At 52.2% G+C, this 22,361-nt stretch overlaps 1 protein-coding gene across 8 annotated transcripts in view; it reads left to right on the plus strand.

Moving 5' to 3' along the window:
* SLC39A11 (solute carrier family 39 member 11) overlaps nucleotides 1–22,361 on the plus strand; it is a 406,549-nt gene that overhangs the window by 378,665 nt on the left and 5,523 nt on the right. The gene's annotated exons all lie outside the window — the stretch shown is intronic.

A 22,361-nucleotide genomic window follows, 5' to 3' on the forward strand; every position in this document is an offset into this window, starting at 1 on the left:
TGCGGGCGCCTGCAAAGCACAGCTTCCTCATTCAGAGGGCGGAAACAGGCCCCAACAGGCCTGGGAGAGATCTGCGGCGTCAATGCACACTTGTCTTCTCTCAGGCTCACAGTTAATCAGCAGAGAGCATTTGACAACCACTTGAGTGGCCTCTGAAGCCGCTGGGCTCTTCCTGATGTGTGGCCAGCTTGGGCCATTGTTCAGTGGAGCCACGCAGTCCTTGTACACCAAGGGGCCCTCTGATGCCACCGGTTGCAAGCAGAGCCCTCCGGCCCCCCCCACCCCCCTACCCCAGCAGGTGTGTGGCCTTGGGGAATGTCGCTTAGCCTCTCAGTGCCTCAATTTCTGCCTGTGTCCAATTGGAATTACAGGCTGGAAGGGTTTGGAGGTTCGACAACAGAACACGGAGAGCATGTAGCTCCGTCTGGGCAAACACTTGCTCAGGGGAAGGTGGCTTCTGTTACTGTTTTGTCATCCCCGTCGTTGTTAGTTAGCATTGCAGAACTTTCCATGCCTCAACCTCACAGGGGCTAGGGCTCCCCACTTAGCATCTCTGCATTTTCAGCCGCAGTTTTCAAACTGTGTCCCACAGAGATCTCAAGTCTCCATGGTGGAAGTGGGAGCCAGGCTTTGCTCTCACCTGTGTTAAACATTGTGCCCCTACCCAAGAACTCATCTGAAGAAAAGGATTCCCCAGCCTGATGAATTTGAAAAGTAGCTATTCTAGAAGCTTCTAGAGAATTTGTTTATTTCCTTGGCAAGGCTTCCTTGCCTGGCCTTAAGGCAACGGGATAACGGGATGGATGCTTGGCTAGGCAGCTCAGTAATGCCTTTAATGGCAAGCAGCAGAGGGATGGACCAGCCCACCTGTGCCCAGTCCCATTATGCCCCTGCTTCAAGGACACTCTCATTTAGACCCCCTTTTCTGCAACTCAAGCCCATTCAATAGGTGAAATCTGCTGGCCATCAGTCTGCTTTCAAAATCCCTTATAAACTTGAAGGCTAGTATCGCAGTTGGGCACCCGGGGATGTTATATCTTGGGCCACCATGGGCACTCACAGTGGCAGCTGGAGAAGAGGTGGACGTAAGCCTGGCCCCAGGGGGTCACCCTCCTCCCTGTCCAGAAGCCCCCAGGTGCCTGTGCTGAGAGGGAGCTCCACCTGCCAGGCAGATCCAGGGCACCGTTTGGAGGAAAGTACCCTCCAAGGGTGGAAGGGAGTGCCACAGGCTGCAGCCAGCCAAGAGGAACACGTCACGTGGGGTCCCGGAGCCAGGTGGAGCATGATGATGGTGGGATCCCAGATCAAGTGCTGCTTGAAAATGCGGGCAGACCACAGTCAGCTTTGTGAAGTTTTGTTGCCACGTAGCGGGATTCTAGACACTGGACAATGTCTAGCGGGGCTGCGGCTTTCAGAGGAGGGGCAGTAAGGTGAGCCCTAATCCAGAATAACCCTGCATCAGTGAGCACGCCGGCAGCGGAGCTTAGAATAAAGGCAGGTGCCCTTTTTGCAGAACCGCGAAGGAGGGATGTTGCATCTCACATTATATTGGACTGGAAACTCCCAAATGTGTCTTGTGGTGAACTAGTAATGGCCCTGGGGACGAGACTCGACCCTGCAGGTGGGGAGCAAGCGGTCCCGCCGTGGATAGATTTGAGGCAGAAAACAGAAATCTGGCTGTTTCAACATCAGAAAGTTGCCTGCTGCTCCTAAATGACACCTTGGCCCAAGCTGACCAATTTCCACCTATAGGCGTGTTACAAGGGCAGCCGGCCCAACAGTCTGAGAGGCCTGGTCCAACCCCATTGTGAAAACTAACCTTTGCCATGTTCCTGACCTTAATCCTCTTGGGGCTCATTGCGTTTGGAATAAAGTTCAAGTTCACTCGCACCCCTCCGCCGCCCATCCCTCAGTGGACTCCAGCTAACTCAGGACCTTTGCGGATTTCTCCAACACACCAAGCTCTTGCTCACCACCGACAGGCCTTTGCCCTTGCTTTGTCCCCTATGTGTGTGTGTGTGGGGGGGGGCACTCATTTTCCCAAATGCTCACTTTCTAAACCACATCTCCCTCCTGTTCGTTCTTCAGATCTCAGTTTCAATTTCACCCCTTCACAGAGTCCAGCTCTGGCCACCCCATCTCAGTGAGGTCCTCCCCGAAATTCCCTATCAGATCCCATGGCCCGTGTCCTTCCCAGCCCTGACCACTGTTCCTCTGTGTGGAAGTGTTCGCTTGCTGGTTTTTTTCACTGTCTGTTCCCTGTCCTCGTGAGAACGTGGAATGAGGCACCTAGGAAGTGCTCAGTAAGTTTCTGTTGGCCTAATGAGTGAATATCTGTTCAGCAGAGTTTAGTAGAAGCATTTTCCTGCTTGGCACCACTTCTATCCATTCCTAGGTCCATCTTGCATCAGTTTCGTTGGATTCAAAGGCCACAAGGCAGTTCATAAGCTTAATGAGTCATCACCACCCCCCCCCCCCCAGGTGGCCTGGGACAAGCCTGTGTACCACAGATGTGCTAGCAAGTTCCAGCTACTGGGGACCCGGGTGGCAAAAGGCCAGGTTGACAGTAGCTTTGTAGGGTCTGGAGGAAAGTCGTCTGAGTTATCCTTGGCCATTGTTGTCAGGCCTGGCCACGCAGGCCTGCCCCAACCCAGGGTGGTGGCTGTGTTAGCATCCCTGGTCAGAAAGAAAGGCCTTCTGTCCTGGCTTGTTGGCTCCTTAGCATTTGCTGCTTACTTTTATGATGTGTTACTTCGCTCGTAAATTGTCTGCCCATCCCACGAGCCTGGGCAGAGCCTTCAGACCACAAGCTGGACACTTGCACCATTGACTTTACCAGGATGTGATGCCTTAGAGGTCCTGCTGACCCCTGGTGTGGTGAGTCCAGATGCTTCCCAGGCCGGAGAGGGGGTCAAGGAACCCGGTCTCTTGACTCATGAGCTGTCCAGGGAGCCTGAACAGTCAATCCACTTTGGGACATAGCCTGCAGATAATCTGGAGCTATTAGTAGCGGGCCCTGGGGAAATAACCCTTGGGAGCCAGAACTAGAGCAGTAAATCTCTCTTGTGAGTCACTGCAAATATTTACCCTCGAAAGTTTGATTGTGAAATCTTCTAAGCTCTTGGATGGCTCTATTCCTCTTCCCAGGGTGAGCCTCAAGTTGCCAGATGTCCAGGGAGGGGGGATCCTCTAGGAAAACGCAAGGGATGGAGTTGCAGGTACTCTGGGAACTTATCCCCTGGTGGCAAATCTATCGGCTGCACTTTGCTTTCCTGGCTACGTGTTTACCTAAATGGGATTCTCCACTAGATCAACCCTTTGCCACTGAGTGGGAGATTTTTATAGGCTTCTATAGGTGCAAAAAATCTCCTCCTGACCCGATCCTGGCTTCCCCACTATCCACATCAGCCTTGAAGAAATGGCGTGGCAAATGCAAAGCCATCATGACACTGGGTATCTTTAATCTTCCTTCCATGGGTTGGTCTATTTTATGCATTCGGTGGAGCATCCTTCCTTCCCACCAACCGGGACCAATGGAGAACTAACCACATGGGAAGGTCACAGGGGGTCCTTTGCCAACAGTCGCTTGTGGAGAATTGGAATGCGAAGGGCATCCAGGAGATTTTGCAGGAGGTCAAGCCACATGGCCAACTTTCCGTCTGAGGATCTGGTGCCCGCCCTTTCCTGCCCCGCTCCCAGGACGGAACAGGCATGGAAATAGCTCGTTGTAAAGACCGTGGGCGAGAGTCTCTCTCACAGATGCTAGTTCCCTGCAGAGGGGCCGGGAGTTCTGTCTGGGGTGGGGCATGCAGTTTTCATTTTGTGTTGTTTTGCTGACACCTCTGTTTTTATTTTAAAGAAACGGGTGCCTCAAGGTAATGCTATAGGTCTTAGGTTATTTAGATTTGGACTTTTACCCTGTGCTTGAGATTGGCTCGTAAGTCAGGCAGTTAAATAAATCATGGGACTGATAACAAGACAGCTGAGCCTGGGGTTGAATAAATAGTTTCCTTTAGGGTGGAAATCATGCCCCCCCCCCCAACAAGTTGGAGATGAAGCACCCAACTACACGGCCTCTGCAAGTCTGGAAGTGGAGGTTCCTCAGACATAAGTCTGGAAGTGGAGGGGCCTCCACTCTTGGCTAAAAGAGATCATGAAAAGCTCTATGAGGCCAGTGAGTTTCTCCTAATCCAGCTGGGGAGAAGTCCAAAATCAGCTTGACGCACCTGTTTGGCCTGCGATGGGCTCTGCGCTTGGCTCCCCGGTGATTTCAGGGGAAAATGTTAGCAGGGAGAGTGGCTCTCTCCCGCATGTGACGAGATGTCCACAGCTCCACCAGAAGAACAGCAGGGGCAGAAGGGACGAGGAGGATGGGACCTGCTGCTTCTCTCCTTGCTCCTGCCAGCCTATCTGGTCTCTCGTCCACCTGGACACTCCTCCCTCCCCGTGACCCTCCGCCCGAGCCAGCCACAGCGAACACTTAAAAACACGATTCTAACAATGTAGCTCCTACCCGACTGGCCTCCAGGTGCTCTGAGACAAGCACCGAATCTTTGCCACATGGCTCAACCACGCCACTCCTGTCACATGCCCCTAATAACTGAAACAGGTGTTCGGACAAAAACTCACGTATCCTCATGTTCGTAGCAACTCTGTTCACGATCGTCTAAAGGGAGAAACCATCCAAATGTCCATCCATGGTTGAATGGATAAACAGAATGGGGTCTGTCCATACCCGGGAATATTCTTCAACTGTGAAAAAAACAACAAAGTACCGAGGGGCACCTGGGTGACATAGTCGGTTAAATGTCCGACTCTTGGTCATGATCTCAGGGTCGTGAGATCGAGCCCCACGTCAGGCTCCACGCTCTGCACGGAGTCTGCCTGTGTTCCTCTTGCCTTCCCTTTCTGCCCCTCCCCGCAGTGCTCACATGCTCTCTCTCTAAAATAAATCAATCTTTAAAAAAAAAAAAAAGGTGCTGATATGCGATACAATGTGGATGAACCTTGAAAACATGCTAAGTGAAGGAAGCCGGTCACAGCATGTCACCTGTTGTGTGATCCCATTTATATGCTCCTGAGACAGCAGAGCTGTCAGAGCTGGGGAGAGAGTGGGATGGGTAATGCCGGCCGATAAGTATGGGGTCTCCCTTTGGGGTGATGAAAATGTTCTACAGCTAGGTAGTGGAGGTGGTTGTGCAATATCGTGAAAGTGCTAAATGCCGGTGAACTATACACCTAAAAATGGTTAGGATGGTAAATTTCATGCCACGTGAATTTTACCGCAATTAAAAAAAAAGTCCTTACCGTGCCCTCTGAGCCAGCCTCACAGCAGGCCACTGTCCCCTAGCTCACCCCACTAGAGTCCTGACGATCACCTCCCGCGCTTTCCTGCCACAGGGCTTTGTCTCCGCGCCTGGCCATCCTCCCTCGGGAGACTAGAGCCCCAGCATCTGGCCTCAGTGTCACACTTCAGTTCCAATAGTCTCTGCCCTTCCCTGCAGCATGGGTTCCCTGGGGGTTTGCACCCTTGGGAGTCATTAGGCTGTTTTGTCCGAGAGAGAGAGGACAGGAAGTTGGCCGTGATTGAGGATGGATGAATCTTCGAATTGCTTCATGACCGTGACCCCAGTGGCTAAGGAATGTCCTCCTCGGAGTTTCAAATTCCTCCCGTCTCCTCATCTGTCTCATTCACATTTCTTTAGTGCTTTCTTGTCCCCTCCCCACTGTTCAGAAGGAAGGCCTTTTCCCATAAAGGGGGAAAAAAAAACGTTCTAAATGGTGATTCAGTTCCTGACCTCCCCACAAGCTTTACGTAAGCCCTAAGGTACTTAGATACTTATAAGCCACTGATGGATGCGTTAAATGGGCTTTTGTGAGCTAAGCAGGCACTCAACCTGCCAGTCATAGCAGAACTTTGTAGGGAAACCTGCTGGGAGCTCGAAAAAGATATAAATGTTTTGTATTCCAGAAGTGCCATTTACAAGCCAACTCACTTACTCTGCTTATGGGATGTTCGTTGATGGATATGGTTGTCCTGCTCTGAGATGCGTGGAGGGAGAAGGAGCTGGAGTGAGCTTGGAATTCAGGCTAAGAGGGGAAGGCAGTGGGCTTTGCTGGGCTTGTAGGTGATGATGCTGTCACCAAGTGGGCCTTGGTGGTGGGGAAAGGCCCTCCGTGGGTCTCCTCTGCAGACTTCTACCCTACACGCTGCATGTCTGCTCCTAGGCTAGTCGTCTCCTAGCCACCTGCCATGGAGCACGGCCAAAGAGTCTTCAGAAAAGGAGTGGAGACCTTCTAGCTTCACCTTCCCATGATCGCAAGTCCCCACGGATGCTGTGCCTGCTGTATTCAGAGCCTGCCGTGCACAGGCGTTGAGTGGGCTTTCTCATCCCTCATCTCATTCCTGACGCCTTAAAGCAGAGACTTGTGTCACGGGGGCCAGCGTGTGTGTTGTGGGATGGTTAGCAGCATCCCTGGCTTCTTCACACCAGATGTCAGGAGCCTGGCCCCAGTTGTAACAACCAAAAGAGTCTCCAGACATTGCCAATGTCCCTTGGGAGGCTGAGTCAGCCCTACTTGGAAAACCCTTGGTCTGAGGAAATAGGAGGGACTGTCCCTTTTCTGGATGTCTGCAGGCTTTCCTGGAGCCCAGCACTCATGGGACAATCTCCTCAGCAGGGCCAAGACACAAGAGGTGTGGGACAGTCCACCCAGCAGGGCCAAGACCCAGCAGGTGTGGGACAGTCCCCCCCCCCCCCCGAGAAGGGCCAAGACCCAGCAGGTGTGGGACAGTCCCCCCCCCCGAGAAGGGCCAAGACCCAGCAGGTGTGGGACAGTCCCCCCAGCAGGGCCGAGACCCAGCAGGTGTGGGACAGTCCCCCCAGCAGGGCCAAGACTCGATAGGTGTGAAGGGTCCTGTCTGGACTCTGGCTTGGCCTGGGATATCCTGCTACTGCCTGCAAGATAAAGGTGCCTGAGACAGGGTGGGCACATGCATCTTCTTGGAAGGCTCTGGAACATTTCCATTTCCCCAGAGCTCCCCCAAGGCAGCCGCACTGAGGCTTTTGAGCCCACCTCTCCCTGCTGAGCCTTCCCCGAGCCCTGCCTCTCCACACAGCTGCTGCCGTTGGAGGGATGGATTCATGAAATTCTCATTGCCCAGGGTTGCTCATGCAGTTTGGGGCAGATCGTTCTTCCTCCAACGCTGCAGAGGCCGGTTCATTCTGATCGTGGTGTGTAAGTATAGGTCTCTGTGTTAGTGGTTCTCAGTGTGTGGCTTCTGGCAGCATCAGTGTCACCTGTTCAAAGTGTGTGTTCTCAGGCCCCGCTCTGATCTACTGGGTCCTCTGGGCAGGCCCAGCGGTCTGTGCTTTAACAAATCCTCTAGGTGACTCTCAGGTACCCTTGAGAACCACTGTAGTCCATGAATTTAGCCTTCATTTGCCTGGAAGGTAAACACGTGCCATTTAAAGGTCATCCTGTCACCTCTAATCTTAAGTATGCTCAGCTTGGGTTATAGACATAGGCAATTTGAGATTCCCCCTCCTTCTTCTCCTCTTCTCTAGAGATCTGAATTCTCAGCATTAGCTCTCTCCTGACCAAGGGGAGCATCTGCTCTCCTTTCTCCTTATAGCTTCACTGTGATGTGATGGGCCCACCTGGGCATTGTCTCGAATGTGCCCCTGTCGCTGGCCCCTGTGGTCCCATGGTGGCCCCTGGCCTTGGGTTTTATGTACTGAGCCTCCATTTCCAGTCCATTAAGGTCAGGATGCCTGGCTGCCTCCCACCCGCAATCCTAGGATGTGATGGCTTCCCTTAGGTCCAGCCACCTGACACCAGCCGCAGTCACTGCTGCTCCTTCTTACTGTGGAGGTCTCCCAAGCCCACACCAATTGGGTGATTCATTGTAAGGACCCACAGGACTCCGCATTTAGTCATATTCATACATAAGATGTATTATAGGGAAAAGATACAAAGCAAAATCAGCAAAGGAAAGACACACGTGGGGCAAAGTCTGGAGGAAGCCAGGCACGAGCTTCCAAATGTCCTTTTCTTTGCTAGCTCATAGGCTGTGCTTAATTCCCACAGTGATGAATTTGTGGCAACACGTGCAAATTCCTGTCTACCCAGGGCACTCATGGGAGACGCCGTGCCCAAAGATTTTATTGGGGGCTGCCCACACAGACACCCTCTGACTACCACATACTAAAACTTCAGACTCCTGGAAGTGAGGCAGGTGTTCAGCGTCAACAATATGATTTGCACAAACAGTTTGGGCCCAGAGAGACACCCTGATCAGGTTCCCAGAAGCCAGCAAAGGGCCAGCCTTGCAAACAGCCTCGAGCCTGCCCTGTTAACTCTTTTTTGCACGTGGCTACTCATCATCCTGGTGATGAAAGAAGCAGCTCGCCTTTACTGAGTGCTTACTCTGTGCCAGGCGCTAATTGCAGCACTTTCAATGTGCTGATTTCATCTCCCTCCCAGATGCCATCCGAGTACCGTGACCATCCAGGCTACAGACCTTCTTTGCACTGGGAGCCCCTCCCCCCTCAAAAAAAAAAGATTATCTGGAATTTCCATCTGGGATTTTGACTTCAGCAAGTGGCAGGAGACTCGGGTCCCTCACTGGGCCACCCAGCTAGACTCCAAATCTGAGTGTCTAGATTTACGTCACTTCCACACCAACTCACCATTTCTGATCTTTCTTTTTTTTTTTTTAAGATTTTATTTATTTATTCATGACAGACACAGAGAGAGAGAGAGAGAGAGGCAGAGACACAGGCAAAGGGAGAAGCAGGCTCCATGCAGGGAGCCTGATGGGGGACTCGATCCCAGGACTCCAGGATCACACTCTGGGCTGAAGGCAGGCACTAAATCACTGAGCCACCCAGGGATCCCCTCTGATCTGCTTTCAATATATTTACTTCTTCACTTCCTTTCTGTATCCGGCAAATAATGCAGGTGTTTATTTCCCTTAGGAAAGTATCACAATTTTATTTAAAAAGGCACTTGAAGAGGAAAAGGTGGGTTGATTTAATGTAAGTAATTGTGGCATACGTTGTGAAGGTTGATGGGGAGTGACCAGGCCTGGGAGGGCCCCCTTTAAAATGTTGGCCTGACGGGATATCAGGAGACAGAGCACATCTGGCTGGGGGCGTGGCTCACCTGAGTGCTCTGCTAGTTTTCCAGGCTTCCTAGGGATGTGCCCAGCCTGTGGGCATTAGAGTCCTTCCCAGAGTGACTTGTCATGTGGAAGCCATGAAGGCAAAAGGGGAGGTTGGGTGATTGAGCATGTTTGCTGTAGCTACAGGAGGGAACAGTGGCATGTTGACGACTGACTCATTTTGTGTGTATATGGAGAGGGAGGAGCTGTGTGTGTGTGTGTGTATAATAAGACTATTGTTCTCTCCATAGATAGGTAAACACACATGTTCACATACACACACACACGTACTTTCCCATTGAACCATTTGACATTTCAGGACCCCTTACCTCTGTGTATTTCAGCTGCATCTTTCAAGAATCAGGACATTCTGATTAAAAAAAAAAATAGACACGAATAGTATTCACAAAAGGCATATAAAATTGGCCTTCCAGCATGTAGGAAAAATGCTGAAACTCACTTCTTATTAGAAAAATGCTAATTAAAATAGCAAGGGAAAAAATAGCACCAAGATATCATTTCTAACCTATCAGATGGACACAATTTTAAAATACGGCACCATATTCTGTGATGAGGCTGCGGAGAAACCAGCCCCCTCGTATACTGCTGGTGGGAATGCAAATTGATGCAGCCCTTCTGGAGAGAAACTTGTCAACATCTAGCCAAATCACATTTGCCTTTCCCTTCTGACCCAGGCCACCCTTAGCAATCTAGCCTGCAGATACACTTCTACGAATGTGAAAATGAGGATGTGCGCACGATGATTTGTTCATTGCGACACTGTTTGTAATTGCAAGGGATTGGAAGTGACCTAAATGGGGTTGAATAAACCGATATGGCCACACAGTGGAGTAGTATGCAGTTGTAACAAAGAATGGAGAAGAGCTCTGTGAACTGATTTGGGGTGATTACCAGGACATACTATTAAGTGAAAAAAAATTGAAAAAAAAGCATCTGTTAGTATGCTAACATTTATGTAAAAAAAAAAAAAAAAAAAGGAGGGTGGAGGGAAAGGTAATAAAATAGAGATGTATGCGCTCATTTGTACAGAGATAAACCAGAAACTAAGAAAACTGATTACTCACAGTGGGTAGTGGGAAGGGAGGGAGTGGGGGGCAAGGTCCTTCCTTCTTTTTTTCTTTTTCTGCCTTCTTTTTTACGCTGATGTACAGTGTTATCCTCCTGGTTTTGATCGTTGTACTGGTGGTTATGTCCATTGTTAACATTAGGGAATCTGGATGATGTGGACACAGGAAATCTGTATTATTTCTGCAACTTTCTGTAAGTATCAAATTATTTCAGTTTAAAAAGAAAAAGAAATACAGAGTACCTGGTGCATAGTAAGGGCTCTTTAAATATTTGATGAATGTAGGGACACCTGGCTGGCTCAGTAGGAAGAATAAGCGACTCTTAATCTTGGGGTCATGATTTCAAGATTACTTAAAAAAAAAAAACCAAAAACTTTAAATATTTTATGAATGATTAAATTTGTATACTGAATTATTTGAGAAGTCTCAGAGCAAAACAACCTCCTTAACTTTGAGGGGGGAAAAGAAAGATTAAAGACATTCTCGCACAAAACCACAATACGATTATCCCAAGAAATTCAACATTGATCTAATGAAATTATCTAGTGCACCGACCCTATCCAATCTTTGTAATCACTCCCGAATGCCCTTTATAGACGTGTCTGCTGATGTTTTATTTGTTGGTCTTGGCACTGCATTTGGTTGTCACGTCTCCTTAATCTCCTTGAATGGAAAGCAGTTTTCCTGCTTCTCTGTCTTGGATGACACTGGCACTCTGGAAGAGTCCAGAGGACTGGCTGTGTTTGACAGGATGCAGTGGGGAAGGCAGCCTTCTCCATAATCTCATATGCACACGGGATGATCCTTAAGTCTCAGCTCTGGCTGGATGGGCTCTAAGCGCCCCCAGCCCATGTCCCCGAGTGGCTCCTTGGGTGGGGACCAAGCAGCTGCCATTAGGATTGTGCTTTCTTGGCCATCTGATGGACACTGTTGGTCCTTTCTCCTCCTCTTGTGCCCAATCAGAGCCTATGATTATGCCCTCCTCTCACTCTGGACTTGCTATTCCTTTTGCACTGCTTAGTACCCCTCAGAGGGAGCGCAGGGGTCAGAGATGATAGGGTTTAATTGGCTTCCTCCTACCAGGAAGGCTAGGGATTCCTGATACCTTGGGAATGGCGCTATCCATCAGGGCCACTGAGATCTACGTAAAATAGCCAAAGAATTCTTTATAGTTACTGACAGGGAAAAGGATCCCGGATATGTGTCAGAACCCAGCCACTCATTTGAAAATACTGGGAAGCTCTTATGATTTTACAGATAATTACAGAACATGAATATTTTAAACCAAAAGGATCTTTTACGATGTTTGTGCTAGGCCCCTATCCCCAAACCCCACAGCAGAAAGTTGGTACTAGATGGCTTCATGGTGTGAAATAATTGCCCATAATCACAGGTTATCCCTCACAAAGTGGGATTACAAAAAGATCCACCCTTGCTCTGTAAGGTTTCTGCTGGACTGGGTTGGTGGGATGGTGCAGCACATGTAGGTGAAGCCCACGAGCTCTGGAATCAGCAGACCTGAGCTGGAATTCCAGCACTTGGGGCCTCACGAACTTGGGAGAGATACTTCACCCTCTCTAAGCCTCAGTTTCTACATCTCTGAAATGGGTTAGTAGGGTTTTTCTTGTGTAGGGTAATCACCAAAGTAACATGAGATGACTCATCAACAGCACTTATCTCTAGATCCGGTGCAAGGCCAGAGCTTATTAAATGAGCTGTCTGGTGCTCTTGCTACGGTTGCTGTTAGCCAGGCACCTCTGTGAGCAGCACCAGCTGTTTCTAGAAGCAGCGGCTCTGATCAGGGTGGCTGCTTCACCCACCATCTTGGCGTGAACCTCCCAGCTGATGATTATCCGCAGCTCACCTCCCTGGCATTGGCTTTACCGACATGCATCTTGCACTCACCTCATCCACGCTGAGAAGCCAGGAAAACACAGCCGTTTCCCAGCAGCAAAGCTCAGCGTCCCCAGCTAGTCAAGACGAGGAAGGAAAAGATTTATTTTTTTGGTTCGATTTCTTTCCAGTGCCCCGCCTGGTTTTCGTCATGTCAGTCTGCACTCAGAGACAGCAGGCTGTGAGCTAGGGGCCCTGTGCTTCCAGTGCTGTCAGGCTTCACAGCGAAAGGCAGGGTCCCACGGATATAGTGTTCTGAGTCTTGGGGAGGTGCTGTGGTTTGAGGGTAAGGGTCCAGGGCTGGGCCTCAGGACCATAACTCCCTCGGTTGTGCTCCTGCTCTTCACCTGCACCCTCAAGAAACCTCTAAAGAATGACAACGAGGGACGGCCCGACACCCAAACCCTCAGGTCATCAGCTACCCTCATCTGCTCCTTGCAAGCATCCCCTGTTGTTCGCACGACATCGACTCAGTACACATGCTTTGAGTTGCAGCTCGAGCCTTCCCATGCTCCAAGTCACCTTGGCCATCGAGCCTTTGACATCACAGGCTGTGAACTTGGAAATGGGTAAAACCCCACGTTTCCCTGCCTGCCTCTCCCCAACTCCCTGCACTGTCTTTGCTAGTGAAGAGATACTGCCGGAAGTTCAGAGCCCCTGACACTCGTTTCGTTTGCAAAGGAATATCATTCCTCTTTGTTCTGGGGGCCCAGAACTCACTGCATATTGACAGGCGGCTTTCTCTGCCCAGCTGCAGTTACAACTGCATGCAAATCGCCTGCGATTTCTCACCAGAGCTCAAAGCTCCCTGTTCGGTTTGCATTAGGCGTGCGGTTCAATTGCTCTCCCTGAAGGAGGAGGAGGAGGAGGAGGAGGAGCAGGTGGTGTTCAGCTTTGAACTCAGTCCATATGCCCCAAGGATAAGTGAAGGTATCGTTTGGTCTTAACAAGGGAGCGGGGGAAAAAATCCCTGTTCTCGGAGTTTTGCATTGGCCAGGAGCCAGGCCAAGAGAGCAACGTGACAGAGACTGCAGTCGAAGGCTATTGAGAGCGTATGTTATTCAGCAGCAAAGCATTCAGCTTCCAGCTTCGTGCCCAGAAGATTGTTTTGCGGGTGGAAAAGAAAGGAGCCTTTCAGCCCCTCTCATTTGGCCTGCGCCGCGGGTTTTCGCTGAGCAGCCGTTTCGGAGTTTCCTCTTGGAGCGATTGGTTTATGCTGTCCAGATGTGCACAATGCGATGGTTTTGTTTCTCGGCTTTCCAGATGTGCAACGGCCAGGAAAACGAGCTTTGGCAAACGCCGAGGCCTGTCTCTGCAGCCCCTGGAATCTGGAGAACCCACAATGCCGCCCTTGTGTAGGAATCCCAGAGCTTAGGATCTGGAAAAGAGCTTACGGGTCGCCCGATTCAGCCTCCTTGTTTTAGAGCAGAGGACACCGTGGCCCAGGGAGTTGTGACATGCTCGCTGCTGATTGATGACCTGCAGCTGGGAGCAGATGAGACATGGGCCTTGCTGGAACTCACCGGGCCACATCTGTGCGCATGCCTGTTCCATGCACATGGCTGTGTGCACCTGGCACTCCTGTAGGTGCTCGGGACGCATCGGTGAACAGAGATTCCCAGCTTGTCCTGATGCCGGGTCAGACGTGGGGGAAAGGGCAAACCATTCACGTAAAAAATGAGTACGTTGTACAGGAGGTTAGACGGTAGGAACTGCTAACAAAAAATATGGAAGAGGAGAAGAAAAATAGGCTAGCCTTAAAGGGGAATGGGAGTGCTGGATGGTTTGTGATTTTAGATAAAGGGATGAGGGCAGATTTCGTCGGGGAGGTAACTATCTTACAACTGCCGAGTAACACAATAGCTCCAAGTTTGGTGGCTCAAGCCAGTAACATTATCTCATGTTTTTGGTGGGTTGGGAATTGGAGGGTGGCTCTGCTGAGTGCCCCCTGCTCTGTGTCCCTCTCAAGGTTGCAGTCAAGAAGTCAGCTGGAGCTGTACTCATCTAAAGGCTGGACGGGGCCAGAGGACCAGCCTCCAAGGTGACAGACCACATGGCTACTGGCTAGAGGCCCTCTTGTCACATGGGTGCCTCTCTGTGGCTGCTTGAGAGTCCTACAACATGGTAGCTGGCTTCCCCCAGAACTAGTGGTCAAGAGAGATCGACAAAAGCCACAATGTCCTTTATGACCTAGCCTTGGAGAAAACAGATGGCCTAGTCTTGAAAGAGGTGAAGAGGTGAGTCACAGATACCCAAGGAGGAATATTCCAGTAGAAATGCCCAAAGCAGGGGCAACCAAGCGTGCAGACAGAAGTTGAGAGAGAGAATGAGAGAGAGAGAGAGAGAGAGAGAGAGAGAGAGAGGCTGGACCTCTGGAGTGGAAGGAGCCAGGGAAGAGGAATAGAGGAGGTCAGAGAGAGGACAGAGGGCGGGGACATGTAGGTCACCACAACCCAGAGGAAGGACCTGGGCTCTGCCCTTGGGTGAAATGGGTAGCCACAGCAGTGTCAAGCCAAGGAGCAACATACATAGACATAGCAGCGGTGGAGAGGACAGAGTGGAGGGGCAGGGGGAGAAGCAAGGAGACCAGTTAGGACACTGCCACTGTGCACCAGGCAGGAGACAGTGGCGGTCCCCACCTGGGCGGAGCCGTGGAGCAGGGAGGAAGTGCCTGGATGTGTACAGGCTTGGAGGATAGATCCCTAGGATTCCCTGTCGGGTTGTGTGTGAGGAGCGAGCGAGCGAGACTAGCCAAGAATGACATCAAGGTTTGTGGTCTTCCTTCCCCGAAGCCGTCTCTGGCCCCTCTTCCTCCCTGCCTTCTGTGGTTTTACATGAAGAGATGGCATATGGGGAAGGCTTGGGATCCAGCACTGTTGGCTTTACTGCAGTGACCCGTGCCGTGTTCTTCAGTTTATCGCTTGCCCTTTGTGGGACCTGGGTTACCCTGTCTATAAAATGGAAAATGAACATACACCTCCTAAGTGAAAGAAAAAAAAATAAATGTATAATTTATAAAGGCCCTTAGAGCTCTTTCTAGAAGAAAGTACCAAAATGCTGGAAAAGTTTTCAGTGGCTTGTAAATGGTATTTTTCCTGCTGGAGAACAAAATGGTTTTATTGCCACCCTCCTCCCGCCACCCTCCCCGCCCCCAATGCCGATCCTACAAATGGAACGATTAGAACATTCAGCAAATGAGAAACTGGAGTGAAGGATGAGCAAGGGGACAGATGCAGGTACCCTAGGAAGGACAGTACCCCGAAGGGCCTCCAAACCTACAGCCGGGGGGAAGCCACCTGCGGGCCATGTTTGCAAAGGGGTCATCACCCACAACCCTCACAGGATCCTCCACCCAGGTCTTGTAGGGCCGCCTAAACTATTCGCAGAACATCTGCAAGCAAGCGTGACCAAGCCAAGCAGTTGGAAGTGAAGACAGCGGCTCCCCTTGGAGACCAGGGACCCTGGAGTTGGAGGCTCCTGGGGTGCTCGGTATGTTCCGTTTCTCAAGCTGGGTGTGGGTGTTATAATGATCATCACGTTTCTGAAAAATTCATCAAGCGGAACAGATGGAGTATGTGCTCTTCTCTGCATGTCCATTCAGCTGCAATGAAACATATTTATGAAAAGGCAATGGGAAGTTATCCTTGTCCTCAGAGTGTGACCCCCACCCCCCACTCAGGACCCCAAGTCCTACCATGAGGGCATCCCCATTCTCTGCTAGAATGCATGGTTCCAAAAAATCGATTACTTTTTTTAAAAAATATTTATTATTATTATTTTTTTATTTGGGAGAGAGAGAGCTGGGCAAGGGGCAGAGGGAGAGGGAGAGAAAGAATCCACAAGCAGACTCCCCACCCAGCACGGAGCCCGATGCGGGGCTCAGTCCCAGTACCCGGAGATCATGACCAGAGCCGAAACCAAGAATCAGATGCTCAACCCACCGAGCCACCCAGTCGCCCCTAAAAATCAATTAAAGGAGAACTCACCAATAACCGGTTGCCGTTGGCCGCCTATCCATCAGTTCGCAGTTCAGAAGGCATAGCTCGTTTTTGTCTGGGGAATTCATGTGACCAGAGGGTCACAGCATTCACGATTCGTGTCTAGTTTTTCTTGCCCACAATTTCGCCTCTGAGATGCCTCATCCTGTTGCACGAAGCTGTAGATGGTTCACTCTTGCTGCTGTAAAAGCTATTGCACGGGGTGAGCAGATCACTGGTTTTTTCTTCACTCGGTCCTTGACGGGCATTTGCTTAATTTTCAGTCTGGGGCTAACCGATCGAGCTCCTAGGAGCCTGGTAGCCTTTATGACTGTGTAAGCACGTTGCTCTCGGGTCCATACCCCCAGGTGCTTTTAAATCACGTGGAGGCAGCCTCTGACCTGGCCTGTACCCTGTACATAGGACGGATTTATTTGCTGGGAGACTTGGCAGGTGACGATCCCCAGGGCGTCCCTCAGTGGGGGTGAGCGACCCCCCTCAATATCCAAGAGGCTTCTCTGCTGTTCTGCAAGGAGGGGTGTGCAGTGGTGGCCTGAATCACCCTCAGACGACACCCTGCCTTGTGGCTTGACTTCCTGGGGCTCTTCCCCGCCCTCTTTGAGAAGGGCCGCCGACTTTAAGGGAAAGGATGGGTCATCCTGGCTTTCCAGCCTGTGGCAATCAGCCTCCCAAAACTGAGAAGAAGGGGGGTGGGGAAGATCCCTTCTGTGCTAAACCAGCTCCACGAAGCAGGTAGGGCCCGGCAGCCCCGCGGGGAGCATCCAGCCCCTTCCCACCTGCAAGCTCATCAAACATCAAGCGGCAGCCCGAGTGGGAAGCCGGTGATGTCACCCCTGAGCCTGAACACTCAGGCCTTTCAGGGCAGGACGATAACAATCAAAACAGTATGTAAGGGCCTGCCACACAAGAACACACACGCTCACGGCCCAGGGGAGGATCTGGGAGCCCGGGTGAAGCGGGGCTTGTCAGGAATATGCTGTGCTTCTCTCATTATCGGCAGGCCGGAGAACATAGCCTGGAGAGCAGGCTGCGGGTTGCAAGGACGCTCACCTGCCAACTCTCAGAGAAATCCGTGACCCTCCCAACCGCCTCCCTGGGGACGCCTCGCCTCCAGCCTCAGAACTGAACCCGAGGCTGAGCAATAACCTGCGGTTGGGGTTCAAGCAGGAATGTCCCATTGCACAACTCCGGGGGGGGGTGCCATTCCCAGAACACACGATGTGCACGGTTCCCCCGGAATTGTGCAACTCCAGGTCCCAGAGCTACTGCCTTAGGAATGAGGGAGCAGGGGCCCAGTCCTTCTCCAGCGTCCTTTTTTTTTTTTTTTTTTTAACTTGAATCCCACAGCTAAGTTCCCTTGAAGACTCAACACCACCGAATCTAGAAATTCTCAAATCAGACAAATGAGATCAGAGATTGTCCTTGGTTGGTCCGAGGCATTTTTTTCCTGCTGCTCAGGTACTTGGTGAGGAAGCCAGCTCCCCTACGCTGTTGCTCAGTGGCTCTCAGGCAGGGGCGATTTGTCCCCATGCTCGCCCTGCCTGCCGCCAGAAGATGTCCTGGAGCATCTGGAGACGTCTTCGGTTGTCGTGATTGGGAGGACCTACTGGGATCTGATTGGTAGAGGCCCGAGATGCTGCTAAACATCCCACTATGCCCGGGACAGCCCCTACAGCAAAGAACGATCTGACCCAAAATATCCACGGTGGCAGTTGTAGGGGAGATGTTCCAGCTCCCTTAACTCTGGAGGACTCTGGTTAACATCTCCTCCATCTGGTCCGCTCCTCTTGCCTCCAGAGTGGGCATTAGGCAGCACCTGATCCCCTGCTGGAGACTTGAGCCCAGGTAACCATCTCTCTCCAAGATGGTCTGTGGGTCTGCGTGAGGCCCAGAAGCCCCGACAAATGTGACCACTGTCGATTCGTGGCCGGGTGACCTTGGGCACAGCGGCTTGTGCGGCAGCTTCCCCATCTGTAAAATGGGGATATTAATGGGGAGGAAACACTTAGAAGGTGGACGAGAGGACTGTGTGTTGCTACCACGCCTGACACTTCATCAATTTAAGTAAATGGCAAGGGTGATTGTCATCATTTCTATTCCAGCAGAGGGACCTTAGGTGCCCTCTGACGGGCAGAGTATCGGGAGATGAGAGATGAGCTGACTTCGGCCACAGGTCGTTGCCACGGGGACTGTGCGCTCTGTGCTTTGTGCACAGGACATAGGCTGAAAGCTTTCCCCAAGTGCAAGGCCCAAGACATGAAGTGAGGGGTCTGGGTGGACATGGCCAAGAAGTCGGTCTCATTCAGCACCGAGTCTGCCTCTAAAGGAGGGCTAGAGACCCGAGGGATGCAACCTTGCACTTGGCGTTGGGGAGGCCCCTGGGGTGGGGCTCAGGCCGGGGCACTGAGCACTCAGGTTTTCCCTCGGAAGCCAGCAAACTGAGCAGGTAGTGAGCTTTCCTGTGCACAAGACTGATGTCTGGGACAGCTGGGCTGCGACTTCTGCACATGTCCTGTGTGCGTGTGTGTGTGTGTGTGTGTGTGTGTGTGTGTGTGTTGACTTTGAACTGATGAAGGGGCAGGAAAGAAGGCCTGAATGGCCCCCGGACTACCATCTTACACGCGTGCTCTCTTCCTTCTTCCGATACGACATGCATCTCCTCATCTCTCAATGTCCGTGAAAAGAATCCTCATCCTTCAAAGTCCATCTCAAATGTCACTTTCTAGCTCAGATCATGTTCCTCTACTAGAATGTTCTCTGCATCCATTTCGTGCCTCCCTATGGCGAGTTGGGTGCCATCCTGTGGTTCTTTATAGACAGGTGTTTTGCCCTCTATTTGACTGTAAACTCCTTAAAAATAAGGGGGGGGGGGCTTCCTAACATCTCTCTTCATGTCCGACATAACCTCTCACACATGGGTGGGGCTCGGTGGTGGATTCTGAGTCACCCTTGAGAGGGGAGGTCCCAGCTGGCCACCAGTTGCTATTTCTGGCTTTGGTTCTGACCTGGAGGTCACAGGATCCAGAAGGCTGAGGAGCAGGAGTTGGAGAAGTTGGTGTGGGTCTGGGAAGGTCGCCAGGGGCGGGGGAGCAGCAGAGCCTGAGTGGCGCCTCCTTCGGGAACCTCGGGCAATTTTAACAGGAGGACTGCTTTAGGAGCACCGGCTCTGGGCTGTGAGCTGTGGGTGACCGGCGGTTCACAGCGATCATGCACAGAAGGACCCCCAAAATGGCAGGCGTTTACGCCTGTGATAAGGACAAAGTCAAGGCCCAGTTGCTTATAGCGTGCATTGGGTCACAGTGGTGCAGCTGGGGGTCCCACCCAGGTCTTTCTGGCGCACCCACTACCTGTCACACCATCTCTCCAAAGACGTGCAGCTTCTCTGTATCTTTGTTTCTCCCTTAACCGAGAAGGTGTCGAACAGCCGGCCTCCAGCGGCCCTTACAACCCGGGTGTTCTCGAACATTTACTCCGGGGACCGAGGAGGAGGATGAGGATGCAGACGAGGAGCCAGGCCTGGTCAGGGTTGGCAGGGTCAGGCCTCTAGCTGCTTCCAGGGCTCTAAGCAAAAGCAGAAATCAACTGTCCACCGAGATGGCCTTTCCTCCTGTTGCTCGTCTCTTGGGATCAGTGATGTCTGACGATAAGGCAGGGAAGCCTCTCCTAGCTGGCAGCCTGGAGGGCCAGCGTTGCACTTGCCAGGCCCGGCCCCCCATCCCTCCACTCCCCCTCTCTCCTCCCTGCCCCTGCTCTCCCCATGGATGACCTTTCCTGGCCCTTCTCTCCCTGTCCCTGTTCATCCTGGTCCAGCTCAGGTGACAGATCACTGTGGGGCTTGGCTTGACACCAAAGGAAAGGGGTGTCGTCAGGGGAGAGCCTGCGGTTTCTTTTCTTAATGAGCCCTTCATCCCCACCTCCCTCTCCCTGCTGCTAATTTGCCACAGTCTAGACTGGCGATGGTGTCTTCATGCTCCCTCTGGGGAGAACAAAACACAGAACACAGCAGCCTCACTGTCTTGGGAAGGACAAGGTTTGGGTTTTTCCCCTTGCCTTTGAATCCTGTTTGGAATCTTCGTAGCCCGTCCTGGAGAGGAAACCTCTCATCTGGGCTTTCCCTCCCCTAAAAGGTGAACAATGGAGGGGATGGCCCAGCATGCCTCACTCTTGGGGGATGCTACAGGGAGTGTCCAGCTGGTCATGGAAAGCCCAGGAAAAGCACAGTAGGGCTGCAAGAGGGAGTGAGCATCTGGAGCTTCCTTCTTGGCAGGCTGAGCTTTGGCACCCCATTCACCGGGCCCCAGTCTGCTGATCCAGCCCCCACGCACACCCCCAATAAGTCAGCCCAGAGCTTGTGCTTCCCAGGGACCAGCCCTGCCACACCAAGCCCTGCTTCTCTTCTGCTCCTTTGGCCTGGGGCACCCAGGAACCCCTCTCTTCTGTTGCTGGTTCTATCTCCCCAGCAGCCCCCCACTTTTCTGCTTCTGGTCTTTGTTCTGCAGATCCCCTCCAGGGCCCCCCAGTTCAGGTTTTGTACACAGGAAGCACCCAGTCTGCAGGCCAGCTGGTGCATTCACAAGGAGCCACTGGTGTCCTCAGCTCCCACCTGGGGCCTCCCCCATGGTGCTTCTCAGTGGGGTGGCAGGGTGGCAGGGACGGGGCTCCTGGGTGGGAGGTGGGCGTGACCACGAACCCCGTCCTCGCCCATTTTGATGATGTCTTAGGTCACTGGCTCTCAGTGCTGTCAGCGCGTTCTTCGAGTCTGCAGATCTGAAGCCCAACACCATAGCGATGAACCGGAGTCTCAAGGGTAGGCCCGGGCATCGGGGCCAGGGCCAAGAGCTTTGTGTTTAACTCAGTCCTGAGGTGATGCAAGTGATGAAATGGGACAGGGAGAGTGAGTAGAGGAGACTCCCGTTGGGTCACCCCTGTCTGGTTGATGTCTAACAGAAGCGGGGCATACAGCGGAGCAGGGGAACATGGTGGGAGAGCATGTGTGTGTGCAAAGAGCCTGGTGAAGATGGGAAAGGCAGAGAATCCGTGGTCCAGTCCTTGTTGGGGGGTGAACACTTAGGAGAGATTTGGTGATCACCCAGCGAGGTGGCGCCCTGCTGAGGACGGCCTGGCAGGATCCAGAGGGTGCGGCACCTGGTTGGGCTGGAAGCACCATGCCAGAGCCAGGGCAGGGCAGGGGTAATGTGGCTTGCCAGGGATAGAAGAATGGGGCTTCTGTGCTGCTTATCGGGATGGTGGCTCCTGGACAGGATGTGGAGGAGGCTTCCATGGTCCGCCTGGCGGATGGCTGCAGTCCATGCTGCGTCATGGTGAGGACTTTGGACGGGGAGCCCCACCTCTGACTTGCTGGTGACAATCCCGGGACCGGCCGGCAGCTCCGGGGTCAGGCTGGGGGTAAGCTGTTCACCTGCCTGTGAACATGGCAGGGCAGGTGATGGCATGGGCCGGAGCTTGCCACAAAATGCCGCGTCTGTGGTCAAAAAAGGGAGTACAAGAACTGGTCGGACCCTCTGATCTTCCCCACTGAAAGATACCTTGGATTCAGGGCTTTGCAAAAGGTCACGAAAAGCTGGTTGTATTCACTTATCCATTTGGGGGGTGGGGAGAGGAGACTAGAAAAGCGTGGGGAAGAAAGGATCGCCACTTCGAGGGCCTGTTTGAGAAGGCAGGTCAGGGGCCAGTGACATATTGGCAAGATGATATTGGCAAGTGGACCCTTAAAGCTCATTTCTTAAAAAGGAATATATTTCAGATGCCCCTTGCTCCTAAAATAGGAGCTCAGGGTCAGTGTGGGCTACGACAATGATAGCAGAAGACTAGAGAACTGGGGTATTTCTGCCCAGGGCTGGTGGGAGAATATAGGGTCCTGTAACTCAAGCAGGACTCCACTGTATGATCCAAAGCTGGGTTGAGATTCCTAGACTTGGGACCCAAGAGGTGAGAAATGAAACTCTTGACCCTGATCCCAAACCCAGTCCCCAAAGCCGGCCCTTGTCACCCTCTGCAGACACCAATTTGTCCTCGAGCCCGACCAGTTCCCAGAGCACAGCCCCTCTGTGTCCCGTGGGAGCAGAGGAGAGAGGATCATGGTGGACACCACTGTGGGCCCAAAGAAGTATGGTGGCAGTGCCAGGCCCGCAGAGTCGGCAGGGAAGCCAAGCCCAGGAGACCTGTGCCCCTGTTGGATTCTGCTCACTATGTCCC

Source organism: Canis lupus, chromosome 9, assembly GCF_003254725.2.
Source record: "Canis lupus dingo isolate Sandy chromosome 9, ASM325472v2, whole genome shotgun sequence".
NCBI classification, from domain to species: Eukaryota; Metazoa; Chordata; class Mammalia; order Carnivora; family Canidae; genus Canis; species Canis lupus.